Source organism: Mesoplodon densirostris, chromosome 19 (genome assembly GCF_025265405.1).
Source record: "Mesoplodon densirostris isolate mMesDen1 chromosome 19, mMesDen1 primary haplotype, whole genome shotgun sequence".
In the NCBI taxonomy this organism is placed as follows: domain Eukaryota; kingdom Metazoa; phylum Chordata; class Mammalia; order Artiodactyla; family Ziphiidae; genus Mesoplodon; species Mesoplodon densirostris.
Genome location: NC_082679.1, coordinates 41,188,302 through 41,209,756, shown reverse-complemented (window position 1 = coordinate 41,209,756; position 21,455 = coordinate 41,188,302). Strand labels below are relative to the sequence as shown.

Genomic DNA, 21,455 nt, shown 5'->3' with positions numbered 1-21,455 from the left:
AAAAATTTATTTGTTTCAAATTTGTGAGTACATACTTTTTTTTCATTAGTTAACGTTATTTTGGGGGGTTAAAAAGCTTTCCTGACTAATGGAAAATAACTACCCCCCTCCCCCACCCCCTTGAATACATGTTAGTCTCCTAAACACCCATTTTATAACCAATACTGTCAAAACGACCTGTGTGCTTTTAGTTGTGTGTGTGTGGGGGGGGGGGTATGTGTGTGCCGGGACATGTAAAAGCAGTGTTACTAATATTTCAACTCACAACAGCTGACCCTGAGGCCCCTGTACACACAGATGAAGTAACTGTTCAATTATTTGCAGGGAAAACTTAGCCATGACCAAGGACCTGAGTGAAGTTTCTGCAAAGGACAGCTCTGAAGAGGGCAGAGTGAGGAGAGCAATCATCAGTGTAGGAGCGACAATTTTCCCAATTTCCTGAGTTGGAAGCAGCTTAAAATGATCCTTTGCTGGTAGCCGCAAAGTCTGGCAGCGACAAGGAGTAATTCTCCCCTTCTGCCCTTTCCTCAGAAAGCCTTGGTTTACTCTTATCCTGAGGGTAACCAATGTCATGACATGTCTGCAGCCTTCCTTATCACCACCGCTAATAACAGATTCCCACCTGGAGACAGCACCATGAGAACAATTTTAAATAAGCCTCTTCCAGCACAAACTGATTTTGTAAAGCAGACTCCGTCGTTAAAGCAAATACAAACGTGCCAGCAATAACTCCAGAAATCACTTGACAACATTAAGATAAAACCTTATTACTGACAACTCTTTTTTCTTTCTCCACTAAATCTTACATTTTAACACAAGACCTTCAGAGACTCCTGGTACTACCACTGTCTCTACTCAGGAATAATGCTAAAGGATGTAGTTGTTCATCTTAGTCAGAAAAGAAGTCCCACGAACACACCTCTTTTCTGAAAGAAGAGTGAGAGTTGGCTAGTTGGAGGTGGAAGGGGATCAGTCAAAACAAACACTCCCAAATTAAGGGAAAAAAATAAGAGACAGTCTCAGAATGTAAAGATGTGTTTTGTGAATAATAAAGCTGATATTTAATATGCTACAGTAAAAGATACAAACAGGCTTGCCCCTCCTCTGCCTCACCTGAGGGAAATCTACAAAGAAGACAAAATCTTATTTTCACAGCCTCCCACTTACCCCTGGCAGAAAGTACTGAACGAAAAAGTAGAGCAGAATAGCCCCCATTCAAATGATACACCTAACAAGGAGAACTCCACTTCAGTGTGGGGTGAGGAGTAAACATGATGCAAGAGAACGGGTGAGTGTAGGGGAAAATGCCTCCTTCTAGAAAGCAGAGAAGTGAAAATGTCCTCCCCTCACCCCATGAATTTTAGTGAAACATAATTTTCACACATTTGCTGGGAATATGTGTTGGGTAATCACAAGAACAACTCAAGTACTGTGAAACATTCCTAACCAGTTACAATACAGTGATTGATTTATTACCACTTTTCTTTTCCTTTCTTATGCTGCCCAGCATATTCATTAAAGGAAACATTATGTTGCTTTTTATTTACATTTTATAAAACTCCTCTGGAGCTCAGATCTTCACAATATTTGCTTAGTTATAGTTAATAAAGAAAATGTCTTTTACACAATCTGAATGCCAGATTTTAGTGGTTTCTGATTCCTAACCCCATCCTGAGACTACATTGCCCCTTATGACAAAATACAAGAGAAAAATTCTATGTCCTTACTGTCAGGGTCACTGTAGAGTGGTTCTCAATGAATGTTCCTGTGAAAAAGTGGTTTTCCACAATTTGCTTAAATCTTCCATCTTTAACACTTCACAATAATAACCTATAAAGTTTTTCCAATGTGTGTCTTAGAATTGCTAACATTTTTTTCTGCAGTTGGTCACTAACCACTGACAAACTGAATTAACAAGCAATGAATGAATGAGAACATTGAAATAATCATTAAAAATAGTCCAAATACCATCCTTTGTTCCCAATATGGAGTATTATAGACATTTAGTAACATAATTTTACAATTAAAAACATCATTTATTCAAATTATGAAAGAAGATATGCTAATATTGCAATGCTGAAACTAGAGAAAAATGATTTGTCAGAATGATTCCAAGACCTATATAAATATAAGGCTCTCATTTACTTATTCCTTCACTGAGCAACCATTTATTAAAGGCCAAATGACTTGGAAGAACACAATGCATGAAGAGGACACAGTATAAACTGACAGAATAACTGGAGAGGCAATATCTAACTTTTATTGGTCACTAATTTAGCAGCCACCAGCTAAACACTTCATATATTGCCTGACTGAATTATTAGAACAATATTAGAAACAAGGAGAGATACTATTACTAGTATCAGAGATACTAACAGTTAGAACAAGTAAGATACTATTATTAATTTACAGATGAGGAAACTGAGGCACATATAGGTTAAATAGTTTATCCATGGTCACACAAGCAAGGGTGATCAGAGATAGTATTTGAATAAAAGCTATTTCCAGAACTCTTAATCACCATGTCCTAGTTCCTTAGTGACAGAGATCTAAAACAGGTCACTCCTTTCTAACACATTGAGCCAAACTACAGAAAATTGAGATGGCCAGACATCTTACTACAGCTGCTTCCACCAGTAGCTAGAGAGCCTCTTTCAGCCCTCTAATTTTAAATGTCTGATTTCTTGTGCAATGTATCCCATTGGTGGCATGGGTTGTGCACAGTTATATGAGGGGTCTTGGCAGGACAAGACTGTGTAGATTGTCCAGGACTGAGATATAATTACAGTGGTGTGAAGCTCAAGTTCTTCTTCAGTGTGTCCCATGCTCTCCTCCAGGTACGCAGTAATCAACTTACCAGCTGTGGCAATTATTTGACATACTTTTGTTAATACCTAAAGGAATTGTATTTTTTGTGATACTCCTGTTATCTGCGTTATTTTTTTAAAAGCCTTTAATATGGCATCTGCTATAGTTTGAGACTTCAAGCATAATCATATACAAATTATTGTTGTTCTTTTTTCTTAAGACCCATTTTAACCCTTTGAAAAGATATTTTTTGTAGAGGAAACGTGATCTGAATACAAGATCAACTTTACTTTTCAGAGTTTTTTACTTGACCTGCACAAAGAGAAAAGAAAGGAACTACTTTTCATGATTTATTCATTAAGTTCCCAACAGCAAAGAACAGACTGATCAACAAGGGTTTTTATTTCATATGCATCAAGCAAATGCCAGGTGCTCTTTACAATCCAGTCAGCTATAACCTCTTCTGTGAAGACCTCCCTGACAATTACTATCCATACAGTAATGTTGATCACTGCCTCATACTTAGTCCTTCTGTAATAGTGATACTGGTCTGTAATCTGTTTGTTAGCTGTTTTTCCTGCCAGACTGTGCATTTCTTGGAGACAGTACATATGTCTTATTTATCTTTATATCCCTTGTTCCACCTGAAGAGCTTGGCAAGTTATTTCAGCTCAAAATATGATTGTTTAAATAAAGGATAGAAATCAGTGTCCTGCAGACACAATCTTAATAAATGTCTTGAAATGTTTTCTGTAAAACATTCTCCTGTAATTTTGCATTTGTGATGTGGAGGTTTGAAAGAAAAGCAGAAGTAGGAAAAATTAGAGAAAAATAATAAAAATAGACAGTATTTGTTGACTGTCATCTAGCTGCTAGATATTCTGTAAAGTGCTTTTCAAAGATTATCTCCATGTATCCTCCCAACATTCTCATGTGATGAGAATTTTTATTATGCACTCCCTATAGAACAGGAAACTGAGATGCACAGAGATTAAAGGACTTTCCTAAGAAAGCACAGTAGGCTGAGAAGTTGTGGGACTGAATGTCAAACAAAGCAGCCTTACTCAGAAGCCCACACTTTCAACCATCACATACACTCTCTCCCTGGGAAATGGGGACACTTTTGGTGTCTAGATCCAGCAGAGGAGCTTGAAATGAAGTCAAGGCAAGGCTCACTAAGCAAGAACTTAAAAGGCAAGGAAGGTGTGGAAAAGGACAGCTGTGATGGGACATCTGCAAACCCGGAACTAGATCTGCAATTTAAGTGTAAAACCCAACAATAATTCTCTTCTTTAATGTCTGCTGCAAATACTCACTATGCATCTGAACTCCAAGCTCTGTCCTAACCCCTGACCCAAAGCCAAAGGAGACACAGCACAAGCCCTGGGGGAGGGGGGTATCACAGTGTGAAAGATTTTTACTCTAGAGCTGCAATGTACAATGTAATAGCCACTAGCTACATATGGCTACTTAATTTAAATTGTAACTAAAACGAAATAAAAATGAACATTCTGTTCCTCTGTCTCTGTCACCACATTTCAAATGCTTAATACCCACTTGTGACTAGTGGTTGCCACATAGGACAGGACAGATATAGATTATTTTTTGCATTGCAGAAAGTTTTATTGGACACTGTTGATCTAAAGAACTGCATTTAAGGGCAAGAACTCTTAAACCAGAGAGACAAACACCAGCTATGCCTCTTTGGGCAGGATACTTAACGTCTCTATACCTGTTTCTAATTTCTCTATCTGTAAAATTAATATAATTATAATACTTGCCTTTGAGGGTCACTGTAAGGATTATTTTAGCTAGTTCATATAAACATTTTGAGCACCTGCTTAGTATATGTACTTAACAAATTGGGTTTTAAAGTTATTGTCACACTTATCACTAATAAGTTATTCATATCTTGTAAACAGTGATTTGTTTACAATATGAACCCTGATAGACCAGGACCCCTTTTCAATTTACAGATGAGAATAGTTAATTCTATGAGAGATTACTCACATAAATCAGATTCACATGAGTGGGATGTCAAAAGCATGATTCATGGCCAACACGTGTGCTCCTGTCACATGCTTGACTACTCTGGCACACAACTTCTGGCATTTATATACTAAATATGATAATATATTATGATATAATTTATATAATAGGAAAAATCCTTTGTTATATGAGTGCAACAAAATGTATATGATAAATAATAAGAGAAGAAAAGCGAACAGACACTAATCAGATTATTTACAGAAACAAAGAGCTACTTAAATCTGGCTTGGCTGTAACAGAGATAATTGAAAGACTTCACCATCCACAGCTTTTCAACTGCATTTGCCAGTTAATGGGCTGGTTTCACTTAGCAAATACACATGAAGTTACATTTAGATGTCTGGGATAAATCCTGCTCAATGGAAAGCACTGGAAGGGGGTAATAAAGAGTACCAGAGCATCTTTCATAGAAACTGGAAAAGTGGACACCTTGAGTAAATAAGAGAGGCCCCATGAATCCACTTTGCACTGATCTTAAGGCAATCCATTGAGTAAGATGCTGAGCATTTGCATTGATACTATTCCATATACTGAGCAACTGAAATTCACTTATGCTTATATGTTTGTAAATGTTGCTTAACTTAGCTAAGCTATTGCATTTGCAACTATTTTGCTACCAGAACTACCACACATACCATTATTCATTCAAGCGATAACTGTAAACTATTTAGTTACTACTTCAGTGCTGATGTTCAACTTTCTCACATATGTAATAATGAAAACAGTGAGAAATTATTGTGTGCCTATTCTATTTCTGGGACTTGAGACTCATATTATATATGAATACACGTAGAAGCAAAAAAAAGCAAAGCAAAACAAAAGAATGAGTGAATAGATAACGTTTGATTCTGGTATTTGCCAGCCATGTTAGCATAAGCACATTAGTCAATGTGCTGAGGCTCAGTATTTCTATTGGGATAATTTCACCTACCTTTATTTTTTAGTGAGGATTAAACTGTATCACTTAAATTAGAAACTAAAATTATGAAGAATGGTATTACAATGTGACCCTCACAAAAATCCTGTAAGGTAAGTATTATTATCTTTTATTTGCACTTGAGGAACCTGAGGATCACAAATCTAAAATAGCATGTCCAAGCTCAAAGCTGTAAAAATGATACCTGATAAAATGGACCATTTATACCCAGATCTGCCACATACCTTCCATTGCCCTTAAAATAATACTAAATGTTGCAATGAGGTAATATTGAAGGTAATTTAATGTAATGTTGAAAAAATGATCTCTAAATTCTATGTGTCTACAGATAAGGAGTAAAAGGAATATGAAGAAAATCTATATGCTGGTGACTCCAAATTTACATTTCTAGCAAGGATCTCTACCCTGAACTTCAGATTTTTATGCAAGTGTTTCCATGACACCTAGGCTTGAATGCCTAATAATCATCACAAAATTAATATTCCTAAAATAGAACTCTGGATCTTACCATCTTCCAACCTCCACCATCTGCTCTAGCATTCTCTTTTTCTATCTCTCTACCTGGAAATTTCATCCCACCAGTTGTTCGAGCCTACACCTGTGAGTTATCTTTGATTCCTCTCACATCCCATATCCAATTACTCAGAAAACTCGGTCAGTGTTGTCATCAAAATATATCAAGAATCCAATCACTCCCTACTTCCTAACTTACCTCTCTACTTCCCTTTAATTTGTTCTCAGTACAGAAGTCAGAATGTTTCTCCCATCTCTTTGAAAGAAAAAGCCAAAACCCTTAGAATAATGTGCAAGGCCCTCTATCATCTGAGCACTCTCCCATCACCAACTCTCTAGCCTCAAATCATAGGACTGACCCTTTGGTCACTGTTTTCTAACTACACTGGTCTCCTCCGTGTTCCATCAACAGGCGAGGCATGCTCCTACTCAGGGCCAGGCACTGGTTGTTCCCTCTGCCTTGAATACCCTCTTTTCAGTTATCCAGTAAGGTCAAAATTATACCTTCCTCAAGTCTTTGTTCATACTTTCTCACTGATCCTTTCCCTTGCCACCTTATTTAAAATTGCAGTCCCTTTACCCATATACACACTCCTTATTCCTCTTCTCTGTCTTATTTTTCTCCATAGTAGCATATGTGTAGGTATGTGTATATAAATATAAATATGAATATAAACATAAATATACACAGGCACATTATAAAGCACATAATGTATCATTCTCTGGGAATAGGATAGAATAGGATAGAACATGACATGATACGTATTCTCTTTTTCTCCTTACTAAAATTTAATCTCCAAGAGGGCCAAAATTTGTATCTGTTTTGTTAACTTCTTTATCCACAATGCCTAGAATAATGACGCGAATATTACGTGTTTAACTATCATTTGCTAAATGAATGAATGAATACACAAGGGAAAAAGATGTTACAATGGTAGAATGATATTTCATTCTCCCTATTTTTCTACTCTTTTATATGAGCAATAATTGTTTGCATTTTAAATGCCATGTTTCCTTACATGATAGAATTTACTTTTGAGCTTCTATCACCATGCCTGTAATATTTCATGTCTCTCTGTTTCCTTGCTTTGATTTTAGTAGCTCTGCTTTTGGCAAGCACTGGAAGAATCTAAAAATGTCCATTGTTTGAAAACAAACATTTAATGATAAATGTAGTAACAGTTAATGGTTTACTAGTAGTGGGAGCAGAACAATCACTCATTGGGGGCATTTTATGATTAATGGACCATGACTGATTCTGTATTTGTACTCTTTCTTTTTTTAACCCTCAGAAAAACCCCATGAAATGTCCATAATTAACAGAGATGTAAACTGAGGTTCAGAGATATTAGATAATTGGCTCAAGATTACAGAACTACTAACTGAAAAGTTGGAATGTTAATGTTAACAAGTCCTTATCCATATAGTCACTAGCATCTTTATCTCCAAACATTAAAGTACAATACATTGAAGATGATTTAATTTGCTCAATACATACTTGTTAACACAACTGACTATTGTATGGATTGAACGTAATCAGAAGGATTACAGTTTTCCTATATACTACTACAGCAAAGTTTTTAAAATAATTCATAGTTCTCAAATGAATTCCCCCTTTTTGAGCTAACAATACGTTATTCTTTGCCTGTATTTTTTTTTTCCTGCTGCTAAAGGTCTTATCAGATAAGCAAGTGACTCTTTACACAGGCTGAGTCTCTTTCTAAAGAATGGTCTCACTTGAAAAGGACTCATAATCACTCTGTTCCCTTTCCTTAGATATGTTTGCTGGACTCCTTGGGGAGGCTTTGAAATTCTGACACTTCGTGTAAGTGCAGAGTGTTTGCCAAAAATATTCTTTGTTGGGGAGTCTGAGGACTTCTTTTAATTTACTTATGGACACAGCATATTTTATAGCCTCTCAGAGTGAGGAAACAGAAAAGGAAAATGACAAAAATCAAAGGTAAAATAACTTTAGTTTGTGCAAAAGGAGATGGGGAAACTTTGAGAAAGGAAAATCCTTAAGAATTAATCAAAGTGGCTTAAGGGGAAATGATATTTACTGAACACCTATTATGTGCCAAATCTTGTATAAAGTGCCTATGTACATTTTATATCATGTGTTTGCAACAAATCATTGACGTGGATGTTATCCCGACCTTTTCTTTTAGATAGTGGCATTGATACTAAAAGAGTTTAATATCTTTTTCAAAACCAACTGCCTAAATATCTCTTCATTTTGAAAAACATGAGCTTCTAGATTCAAATACGTAAAAGTCAGGAGAATGCAAAAGGTAAGAATATTGTTTACAGATGTGATTTACTCTTTCCCTCTTTTTTTTTTTCAAATGCTCCATAGATATTTTTTCCCCTTTACATCCTTGCTCCCCTAGTTATTGTATAGTCATACTATTTATAGGATTCTAGAGGAATAGGAAGCCTTTTAAAAGCAATCCTGGTGAAATGTCCCTCTTGTTGATCAAATAATTATCATTTGCTTAATAATGATAAACTTTTCATTAAACCTCAATTTATTATGTATATCCTGCCAAAGTTCTCTAAAATGCAAGCTAAGGCCAAGATGGAGTAGCAGGTGCCACATCTGTCATTTCACTAAGAACAACAACACAAACACAACATCTACGAAGTAACATTTTCCAACCTTGCACATTAGGCAACCCAGGACAGCGATACCTGAATGAAGTAAACTCTGTGACTGTCCCCCTGGTTATGACCTCATGACAGCTCCCAGACTGCAGCACTGAGAGGCAAGACCCAGTCACAGCCTAGCAATCTCACTGAACCGAGAGATGGAGATGGAAGGTTGGGGGATGTGGTGCAAAGCCTAAAATTAAGATCCAATATGATGTGCTGTTTTCATACCTGGTGAATCCAAAAGGGCCTCAAGTGGTATAACCACAAACTCCCCTTCCAACTCTGCTCTAGTGGATGAGGCCCTCTAGCCAAACACCCTCCCTTATTAGTAAGATCAGGCACAGTTCTTGTTTGTCTTTGAGTAGTGGTTTTCAGTTTCCTGACAGCCCATGGAATTATTAAACACACTAATCACAACCTACCGCAATAACTGAGATCACACCCCTTAGTACTACAAAGCCTGTCTCCCATAGCCTCTAGTTGTTCACTCTGTCCCTGGGTGCCACCTCTATATGGTCCATGTGGTGTGCTGTGTCCTCCTCCCCTAGGCTGTGAGTATATGTGACTAATAACATATGTGACTATGGTCGATCTCATTTATCCAGTGTTGGGTGATATGTGTTTGGTTACTTCCATAATTCTAGGGTGGAAATCCCTTCCTCATCAATGGGGGTAATTAGGAGCTGATTAAAAGAAGCAGGCCAAGATATAAAAGGTTTACAGGTCAAAATACCGGAGAGACAGGATCTGCACAGAAATAAAGTTCAGCAGAGCATTTCCTCAAATCTTCATCTCATGACTGACAAGCACACATTTAAGGGAAACAACTTGAGGGCAGGGAAAGTATCATGCAATCAGAAAGGAAAAAAAACTCTTAATTCACAGCAAATCCAATAGAGTACTTAGAAAACTCAGCAGTATCTCAGTAGTGGGGCAAAATTAGATGTAGATTAGTCTAATCTAATGCTACTTAACATAGCTTAGAAGCAATCTCAAAAGGATTTCTCAGTAACATAACTGTGCTCCAGAACAAAGCTCAAGAATATTTATAGACATACAAAAATATTCAGCAGCAACAAAGTTAAAATCACGATGCCTGGCATTCCATCAAAAACTATGAGGTAAGCTAAGAATCAGGAATGTATGACCCAGGAGGAGAAAAACCAATCAATAGAAACAGACTGAGAAATGACCCAGATAATAGAATTATTAAATAAGGACATTAAAACTGTTACTATTATATTTCTATATTCTAAGATGAAAGGGGAAATATTAAACATAAGTAGAGACATGAATGATATGAAAAATAAATTGAACGTCTAAATGTGAAAACTACAATGTCTGACATGAAACACACTTGTTTGGATTGAAAACAGGGGGTGCTTCAGAAGAAAAGATTGGTGAACTTGAAAACACAGCAACGCAATCTACCCAAAATGAAACACGGGGAGTATGAAGACTGTGAAAAAAGTGAATGTATCATCAATGAGCTGGGGGACAACTTCGAGTGGGCTACCACATGTGTAACTGGAGTCAAAGGAAAACAACTCAGGGCAGGAGGTAGAAAAAGAAAGACTTGAGGAAATAATGGCTGTAATTGTTCCAGGTTTGATGAAAACTGCAATTCCACAGATCCAAGAAGCTCAACAAATCCCAAGTACAGAAAACAACACAAAAGCACATCTTAAACTGCTTAAAAACAGTGATAAAGAGAAAAATCTTAAAAGCAGCTGGAGAAAAGTGATATGTTTTGAATAAAAGAATGAAGATAAGAATGATAGATTTCTCATCAGAAGCAATGCAAGTCAGAGGAAAGTGGAGCAACTACTCTACTAAAAGAAAGCACTATCAACCTAGAATTGACAACATAGTACAATAAGCCTTCAAAAATGAAGATGAAATAAAGACTTTCTTAGACATCTAAGGCTGAAAGAATTCATCACCAGCAGACCTGTGCTGCAGTAAATGCTAAAAGGTCCTTCATGCAGAAGGAAAATCATACCAGATGGAAACAGGTAGCTACATAAAGCAATTAAGGACACCAGACATTATAAATATATAATTATAACATACTTTCTCTTCTTTTTAATCTCTATAAAATTAATTGAATGTGTGTAGTAAAAAATAGTAACAATGTATTGGGAGGTTTATAATATATTTAGAAGCTAAATGTATAACAACAATATTACAAAGGCCAGTAAAGAGGCAAGAGAAGTAAACCACAGCAAGGTCTTATGCTATACATGAAGTCATATAATAATACTTAAGTTATAAGTTAAAGACATACAAGAAATGATGGAGACTTGTCAAAAGGACACAGGAGCAAACTGATGGGGCTCCCGTTCTGGGAAAATTTTAGCATCCAAATAAATCATAATTATTTAGATTATAATCTATTTAATAAATTAGGACTCTGAGTCTGTACTGATATAATAAATAGACACAAAATAAATAGTTAAGGAAGAGGAGGAAGCTCTAAATTTCAGGAACCGTTTTCATCAATCATACTCATAGACAGTGTTCTGTGGACCCAGTCTAAATTCCACTTTCTATTATAAATTGGTAAACCAGTTCAAAAAAAATGAAAGGCTCCTTAAACTGTACAGACAGCATACTTGATTGAAGGCATGAAATAAAACCTCATTTATCTGTATTTGGAATTTTTCTTGTTATTGCTCTTATTGATTCAGAAACACAATTTGATTTTTCACTTGCTTAAACATATCTTGTCTAAATCTTTTTGTAATCTTCATCAAAATGTCTGCTTTCATGATATGCCTAGTCCAGCTTTTATATCCAAGGGAAAAAAGCATATGATTTTGATAAATGAACACTCAATTGATTCTCTGAACTTCTAAAATGCAGCTATGTGCTCAACAGTACTACTGAAGTTGATCTGTTTGTTTTTATTTTAAGTCCAGAAATAACTGCTTATGTGTGAAACCACCACATATGATCTCTTTCTACCTCACAATTGACAGAAATCATATTTATTGTTACCTCTCAAAAATAAAATAAAATTACTACTCTCTCAGGACTAGCTATGGAAATAAGACAGAAAAAGCCTTTTTAGAATCTCTTTTTCTTTATATCTGATACTACAAAATATCTGCAAAAAATGGCATTTCTAGTAAAATATAACAAAAACTTTGGACAATAGAGCCTTATCATACAGGTACATGTAATAAGCCTCAGATATGCATGTTTTGGAAAAAAGAAAAAAATATACCCCAGATAGAAAGTGACAGTAGAACTCTTTCTCCTTCCTTCTTTACATCCTATTTATTGAGTGTCAAATACGTGCCAGTATCTGTTCTAGGTTCAAAATGCAAACTCCTTACAGTCAAGCTTCATATGCTGACCACCACTGTCTCACCTCCAATGATGTTTTATTGCCTGAATTAAATATAGGTTATCTTTCTTAAAATAAAACTATAAAAACTATTAAAGTGCACTCTAGGTGTTAAGACTAATACTTAATAAATAATAGTATTATTAAAATAATTAAGAATGACTTTTGATAGAGGTTTTAATAAATACAACTTCTGGGATTTATTTACAGACAGCTATTAGACATAACTTTGAAAATTATCTTCAGATAATAAGAAAAGTCAATGAGATTCTTAGAAAGGATGTGCAGTAATCTTCATTCCCTTAGGAAAAGAAATTACCTGGTTTTCTCCCTAGATATCTTTTCAGATGAAATTGCAGAGGACAAAGACATATTGTTTTCTGAACCAAGAAGCTGAGCATTTTCGAGTTTAAAATTTATTATTGGTGGCTGTCACAAAACAACTTTGTAATTATATGACAGATAAGGAGAAGAAGAACATTTATATTTCTTTAGTTTGTTTTTTGACTGTAAAATCATTTAATCTCTCCTCCCTCAACAACAACAAAAATGCATATCTAATTCTCAGTATTTTAAAGTGTTTTTTAACAGACTGAATGAACAAGTCAGTTAACTTAGTCACAACAGTCAATAAAATCCTAGAAAAAATATATTGAATTTTTCCAGATGAAATCATCATCGACCTTCTGATAAGCCTCACCTTGCTCCTGAAAATATAAGCTTTCTAAGCCAAAAATATTATTTGATGCATTTGGTTACTATCTAATGAATATGCTATCAAAATGTTAATATTACAATTTAAAATAACAACACCCAAAAAATAACTGATCCAAAAACTTCATGCTGTTTACCACAATGTTCATTGCAGCACTATTTACAATAGCCAGGACAAGGAAACAACCTAGGTGTCCATCGACAGATGAATGGATAAAGAAGATATGGCATATATATACAATGAAATATTACTCAGCCATAAAAAGAAACGAAATTGAGTTATCTGTAGTGAGGTAGATGGAACCTAGAGACTGTCATAGAGTGAAGTAAGTCAGAAAGACAAAAACAAATACTATATGCTAACACATACATATAGAATCTTAAAAAAAAAATGGTTCTAATCAACCTAGGGGCAGGACAGAAATAAAGACACAGACACACAGAATGGCCTTGAGGACCTGGGAAGGGGGAAGGGTAAGCTGGGACAAAGTGAGAGAGTGAGAGAATAGCACTGACATATATACACTACCAAATGAATATAAAATAGATAGCTAGTGGGAAGCAGCCACATAGCACAGGGAGATCAGCTTGGTGCTCTGTGTCCACCTAGAGGGGTGGGATAGGGAGGGTGGGAGGGAGACGCAAGAGGGAAGGGATATGGGGATATATGTATACGTATAGCTGATTCACTTTGTCATACAGCAGAAACTAACACAACATTGTAAAGCAATTATACTCCAATAAAGATGTTTAAAAAAAAAAGAAAAAAGAATTTCATGCTGGACTCCAGGATGATTTCAAAAGGGAGTAAAGTTAAAAATAAAGCAGCAAACAAATAAAAGGAAGAGTGTTTAAATAACAAACTCCAGGGCTTCCCTGGTGGCGCAGTGGTTGAGAGTCCGCCTGCCGATGCAGGGGACATGGGTTTGTGCCCCGATCCCGGAAGATCCCACATGCCGCGGAGCGGCTGGGCCCGCGAGCCATGGCCGCGGAGCCTGTGTGTCCGGAGCCTGTGCTCCGCAACGGGAGAGGCCACAGCAGTGAGAGGCCCGCGTACAGCAAAAAAAATAAATAAATAAATAAATAAATAAATAAATAAATAAATAAATAAATAACTCCATAGAATCAATGAAGATGTATAAAAGAGATTAGAAAATCAGAATTTTAAAAAGGTACTTGTCCATTATTTCATAACACAGAAAATCGCCCAAGTTATGAACAGTACGCTAGTTCCTGGGGCCTAGCAAATTCTTTATTTATTTTGTTAACAGTAGCATACATTTCTAAAATTCTCATGCATTCAGAGACCTGAATCAACAAGACTTCTACTAAGATTATGATATGCATGCAAACAATTTGATATACCCAGAGAGTGAAGCCCCAAATCTAGCCTTCCCAGCCAACAGAACAATGGAAGGGCGAAGGGAGAAGACAGATGTACCCCTGAAGGCCAGGGTAGAACATATGATAAACATACTTTAAACAAAGAACTGTAGAGGGACAACACTTGCACGATATAGTCCTAAGGCTGTGCTTTCAATAATGAAGATGGAATCATCCATCTCAACTATTTGTCGGTGTGATTACCAAACTAGCATCTCACTGAGCACTGGTTAGGCTGTGTGGACTAAATACTTGAGCATGGAGATTACTGTATGTATGTATGTATTCAGCCTGGGGTGAAGAGTTAGGTAAGACAGCTAAATTTGAGTAGCTATTGATTAAACTTAAATACAAAATTCTTAGAAATAATCCTGTCCAGGTTCTGGAATGAATAAATTGTCTCTATCCTAATCTGGTCTTTCTTCTTCTTTTCAATGTGTTCCAAAGTATTGTGCTGCCCTGGTGTGCCCTACAACTGGTTTCTTTCATGTTTCAGAATCCTTACTAGCATTACTTAGGCCTGATCTTGCAATTGATCAAAATATTCAAGTTTGAAGTGTTTATCAACTGCTACCCATGTCTGCTCTACCAATACACTTCACCACCACCACTATAGATTTTTTTCTCTCTATTCTAGTGATTTTCAACCCTGCTTACACATGAGAATCAAATGGAGTGCTTTTAAAACTAATATTGCCTGAGCCCCATCTCAGGCCATTAAATCAGAATCTATGAGAGTGGGGCTCCACTATGTCTTTTTAAAAGCTCCCTTGGCAGTTATAATGTGCAGCCAAGGTTTAGACCTACTGCTTTAACCTGAATACTCAGCGTCTTCTCTGTCTCCCCATCCCATGCTACAGTGATCACCCTGTTTATAATCTACTCTTCCAGTGTCAACTGTCACTTGCTAGGTAAATTCCAGCTAAGAAAGAGTGTCCCACTGTGATGAAGAAACACATGGGTATCACGATGTCATGCTATATATGTGTATGTAACACTACCTCTGTCAAGGTGTTTTGTTTTCTAACAATTTACTAATCTATTCCTATACTCCAGACATTCATCTATCCATACATTTGTACATAATTCTGGGTCATTCAGAGATTCTGTACTTCAGACAAGAACTACCCCACCTCCTTACAGGTGACACATGGAAAAAAAAAAAGCTCTCTTCCAAAAATGCTCCCAGGAAATTTCTATAGATATATTCTCGAAAGAGGCTTAAATGGGGACACTATCATAATGGGAGAGAATTCTGCCTAATATACATACACCTTAAGGGGTAGAGACTCTTTCATTGTAATCCTCTCACCTTTTCTATCAAAAAAAAAGTTTTTGTGATAGGGCTATTTCTTGTTATAATCTTCTGTTATTATTAGGCTAGAGACAAGTAAAATATTTTAAAATGTATTAACATTACTGCCAACTTTAAAAATATACACTCAAGATGTACTTGAAAATGTGCCAACTGTAAAACAAAACAAAAGCAACTTGAAATAAATTTGAAATAAATAACACTGACAGAAAACTGTGATAATTATAAAGGCCACTTTGACTAACCCCCAGTTCTAATACCCTTCCCTGGGTGTAGCCGGAGTGTGTATGTTTTTCAAAAAACTTTTCCTATGCATTTACAAATATATACACACATATTGTTGCTGTATTTAGAACACATTATTTTAAAACTCTTCCTCATTTGCTACTTGTGATTTCTTTCAGGTCAGCGCCAAGATGCTGAGAAGCCCTGTGCCTCTGGACCGTTCTACAGCTCATTGTTGGAGCGTTAAAACATGCCAAAGCCCACAAACCAAGCATAAGTTGAGACGACACCCCAAAGGGATTCAGCAAAATTCATCACCACTTTACTTCTTTAGGTAATGCCTGAATGTGCTTAATGGGACATGGATTATTATGGTGACAGGAGGGCAGGTATCCGTGGTGAGGAGACAAGAAAATAACTTCAAAGAAAATTCTTTGGAGCTAGAACTAGAACATCACATTGATGGTCCCATTATGTTGTTTTGCAAGATTACTTGGCCAAGACCACACCCCAACTTCTAGATATTACTCTAGAGAGAACGGATTACGTGCCTGAGCGATTACGAGGGGGCAGGAGAGGTGGAACAAGTGATATTCCTCAGGGCAGTTTCTCAGTCTGTGGTCAATGAACCACCTAGACATAAAGAACAGCTGATGCTTGTTTAAAATGCGTAGGCCCCTCACTCTCATTTCAGACTCCCAGCCTCCAGCACCTTCCCGGCTTCAGGATGGCACCGTAGGAAAACCCAGCACTCACCTACCCCCACAGACACGCTGAATCCGCAGCTACATACAGAACTTCCGGAGGGAGGGGAACGACACCTATAAACGGAGTCTGAGTGACTCCTACACCTCCAGCCAATGAGGCAAGGCCCCCCGTCGAAGAGGCCACCAGAGTCTGAGACACAATTGCTCCATAAGCCCCACGTGCGGTGGCGCAACCGGCACCCTGAGGGAACTCGAAATCCATGCTCCTCCCTAAGGAGAGAAGGGTTTGGACCCCAGCTTTTAAGACCTGCACCTGAGAGACAAGCTCCCAAAACATCTAGTTTTCAAAACCAAGGGGGCTCCCATCCTGGAGACCCTAACTGAGAAATAACACTTAAACGGCTCTGAGGCCACTCACCCGCAGCAGGGCTCAGCGCACAGGTGGCAGCTCCAGAAGTACCCGGACTTTACGTGAATGAGGCTCATTTGTTCATCTTAAAGCCTAGCCTGAGGGGCAGGCGTCTCTTTAACACAGTCTAGAGGCCTGAGGGCTTGCGGCGCCGTCTTCAAGCGCTCCCTCAGAAAAGCTCCGGCCGGCCGGCCGCCATCTTCTTGTTAACTCTAGGCTCCGCCCCTTCTCCCTCCTCCCACGTACCATCCGTTCCGTTCCGTACTGTCTACCACGTACTGTCCATCACGTATTGTCCATCGTATATGCGCATCAAATTTTTTCCACTCTAAGATCTTCAGTAGTTAACATGTTGACTATCAGCCGTATAAAACCTCAAAAAAATAACCTCCTCTTATTGGACTCAGAGCTTTAACGCTTCATCCACGGTTCCGAAAACTATTAACATTCTTGTTAAGTCTAAAGAGACTGAAAAAAAGATTTAAATATTTATAAAAATCATTAGGAAATGTTGTGTGTAGGTTCTGCTGGGGGAACCTAGTGTACTGGGTATTTTAATTCTACGTGGGAATCGTGTAAATGTGGAATTAGCACAGGTCCTTCCCATTTTTCTGGTTCACTTGATCATCTAGGAGAGACCCACAGAACGTTATCCACGAGGTTTCACAGACTTGTAGGAATGGATCCATTTGTTCTTGCCACCTTGAGAAGGCTGGGCTTTATGACAGGCAGCCTCTTATTTCCCTTCGTCAGCGCTGAGTGTGATTCCTGAGACCTGAGGCCCTCCTGGCTCCCTCGGCTTCCTCCAGTCCAGCCCTGCCCATTGCTCTCTGTGTCGACCACCAGCAAGTTTTCTTTTTCTTTTTCTTGGCTGCGCAACTTGTGAGATCTTAGTTCCCAGCAAGGGACTGAACCCCAGCCCTCGGCAGTGAAAGCACAGAGTCCTAATGACTGGACCACCAGGGAAGTCCCAAACTGCCAGCAGCTTTTGATTCAAGAAGCTGCCTTTAAGGGAGGAGCTATTTTTCCTAAATGCAAATTGTTACACTGTAAGTTGTTAAATAAAATATTTTGTGCTCTCAAAAAAAAAAAAAAAAAAGGCTTCTCCAGGACTCTGAGTGTATCACACCCCCTCCAACCTCCACACCCTAGTTCACCTACCCCCGCACTGACTCCAGTCCTGTCCTCCTCCCACTGATATCCTCTACCTACTGGTGCCCTCCTGCCACTTATCCTTCCCTCCCTCCTATTTGGCCCACCTCCCTTCTCCCCCTACCTGCTGCCCCTTGCCCCAACTGAGGGTCCCAAGTACCTCTGACCCATTCTCTCCCTGCAGTGAGGTGCAGTACATGGTGCTCCAGAACGTGGCCACCATGTCCACTATGCCCAGACATGTTTGAGCCCTCCTAGAAGAGTTTCTACATCAGGCCCATCAACCCCACCCGGATAAGATCCTGAAGCTAGAAGCACTAACCAACTTGGCAAATGAGACTAACATCCGTAACTTTCCTACGGGAATGCCAGACCTACATTCACAACACAGACAGGGATTCTGTGGCAGCCACGGTCCAAGCCACTAGAGGCTAGGCAACTAACATAGGCCGAGTGGGTGACATCTGCCACAATGACCTGGTGCAGCTACTGTCCCACTGTGATGAGCTCGTGGTCACAGAGTCAGTCAGTGGTCATCATGAAGAAGCTGCTGCAGATAGACCCAGCACAACATGAGATCATCAAACACTGGGCAAAGATCAGAAAACATCCAGGTGCCCATGGCGCGAGCCAGCATCCTGTGGCCCTTCAGTGAGTACTGTGAGCGTGTCCCTAGGATTGCATCTGACGTCCTGAGAAAAACAGCCAAGTCCTTCACAGCAGAGGAGGACATCTTCAACCTGCAGGTCATCAAGCTGGTTGACCAAGCTTCACCTGACCAAACTGCTGACCGTGTACGTACTGAGTCTGGCCATGTACAACAAGAACTGTGATATCAGAAACCAGGCGCACTTCACCCAGCAATTTATGGTCCCTTCGGAGCAGTGTGGGGCCCTCAGCTGCCATGCCAAGACACTCTTCATGGCACCCAAACCAGTCCCAGTCTTGGAATTATTCTTCAAAGACCAGGATCACTTACAGATGGGCTCACTGTCTCATCTGCTCAATGCCAAGGCCACAGGCTACCAGGAACTCACAGATTGGCCAGAGGAAGCCCCAGATCCATCTTTGTACAACTTGGACTACGTGAATGGACCACATGATCAAATCAGGAGAAGAAGAAGGAGAAGGAGGAGGAGGAGAAACCTTTCTACTTAGCCTCTGAGGGGGACTCAGAGCTCACAGTCTACAGGCAGCGACCACCAGTTTGAGAGTGAATCATACAGTAAGAGCAGCAACAATAGCAGCTCCAGGGAGTCTAGCAGTGAGTTCAAAAATGAAGACCAGGATGAGGATGAGGGAAAGGGGAAGAGCAGCGAGAGGGTTCAGAGTGAGGAGGAAGGTGAGAAGAGGAAGATGAAGAGGAAGAAAGTGCTCAGGCTCCTTCTCAGATGACAGCAGTGATTCCATCATTAGTTCATCAAAGTCTGAGAGGCAGCAGAGTCTGAGGAAGAGCAGATGGAACCTGCCTCCTAGAGGAAAACCAAAAAACAAGCAAAAAAACAGTGGCAAGAGTGCCCCTGCAGCCAAGGAGATCTCCCTGCTCAATCTAGAGGACTTCACCCCTCCCAATATCCAACCTGTCTCTCCTCCCGGGGTTGTGTCTAGCAGTCTGGCTGCTGACCTACAAGGCCTGACACAGACTCTGCCCCCGCCGTGCCCTCACTCCTGATTCCAGTATTGGGTGTTGGGAGGCAGGAGCTGCTGCACCTTTTAGCTGGTGAGGCTACATCTGTGGGCTACATCTTCAGCAGCCAGCTTCTCTCCCGGGACTCCCACATAGTGGCTGTGCACATTTACTTCTTCAACAGCTCTGTCAAGGGCCTGCATGTGAGCATGCCCTGAACTTCCTGCTGGCATTAACATCCTGAAATCGAGCCCTAAGCACTCAGAGAATCTGCCACTGCTGTCATGGACATTAATTTCTGTGACTCAGCCTAGGTGGCCAGGCTTCCAGCTGTGAACAAAACCCAAGAGTTCTATGTCTCCATCCAGCCACTGGGGAACTGATGGCTCTGTGTTCATGAGTGAGAATGAGTTCAGGAACAGGGAAAGCTGACGGGCATGAATGAGATCACAGAGGAGCTCAAGCTGCCAGAAACCTGTCAGAGTAACAATGTTGTGGTGCAGAAAGTGACTGCCATTGCCAACCTGGGTTGTGTCCCTTGTGGGGCCTATGGTGGGTACAGGTTTGCAGGAAGGACACTGACCAGTGGGAGACTGGTCCCGCTGACCCTGGAATGCCCCGCCCATTGGAGCTGCCCAGCTGACAGTCAACAGCGAGAAGATGCTGATGTGCTGGTGAAGGACATGGTACAGGCTCTGATGCAATGACTCCCAAGTGCTGTGACCTCTTTGGACCCCACCTGTCCCTCCCTCATGAAATCTGGGCTGTTAGCCCCTCTCTCTCTCTCTCTTTATTTCTTTGTCTCTCTCTTTTTCTCTCTCTCTCTCTCATGTCAGACTCCTCGTGCCAGATAACATCCAGGGGGTCCTCTGTCCCTCTCTCTGGTCATTACCAGGCACCCCTCTCTTTCCCCTCCCCATGGGTTCCTTAGTGACCTGTGCAGAAGGAAACAGCAGATTCTTCCTTCAGTCCTCCTATTTTTCTGTAGCTGTTATTGTAGCAAAATCTCAATAGAATGTCTTCTCCTTAATATATGTCATAAAGCACATTATATATATTACATATACAATGGATATCAACTAGACTTATTGTGGTGATCATTTTATAATATATACAAATATCAAATCATTACCATTGTACACCTGAAACTAATATAATGTCATATGTCAATTATACCTCAATAACAAACAAACAAATAAATAAATAGTGTCTTTCTGGACTGTAGTCCAAGAACATTGAATCAGGATATCTAGATGTGAGCCTAGAAGCCTTCATTTAAAAAGTGTCTGACATAATTTTAAAGCATAGTCGAGTTTAAACCTGTAAACTTGACTGTAAGGTATGCCCTAGACACCTTTTGTTTTAGCAGTGTCCTCTTCTCTGCCCTGGGCTCTTCCACATGGGACCAGCCCTTCAAAAAGAGCCGTGGTAAACTGCAATTGAGGTACCAGAGGAAACTACCAAAGAACAAGAGAACTGAGATCTCTGGAGCCTGTACATTCTACAGTAGCTAGTTTACAACAGTTAACCAAATGAGTACCTACTAAGACACAGTCCAAGGGAGGCAATTCTGGAAACTCAAAGAAAAGTGGAATTTCTGACCTTAAAGAGT

The 21,455-nt window shown here is 39.3% G+C and overlaps 1 pseudogene; it reads left to right on the top strand.

Moving 5' to 3' along the window:
• The first annotated feature begins 337 nt into the window (after positions 1-337).
• On the top strand, positions 338-20,550 carry LOC132479664 (AP-3 complex subunit beta-2-like; annotated as a pseudogene).
• Positions 20,551-21,455: the final 905 nt, after the last annotated feature.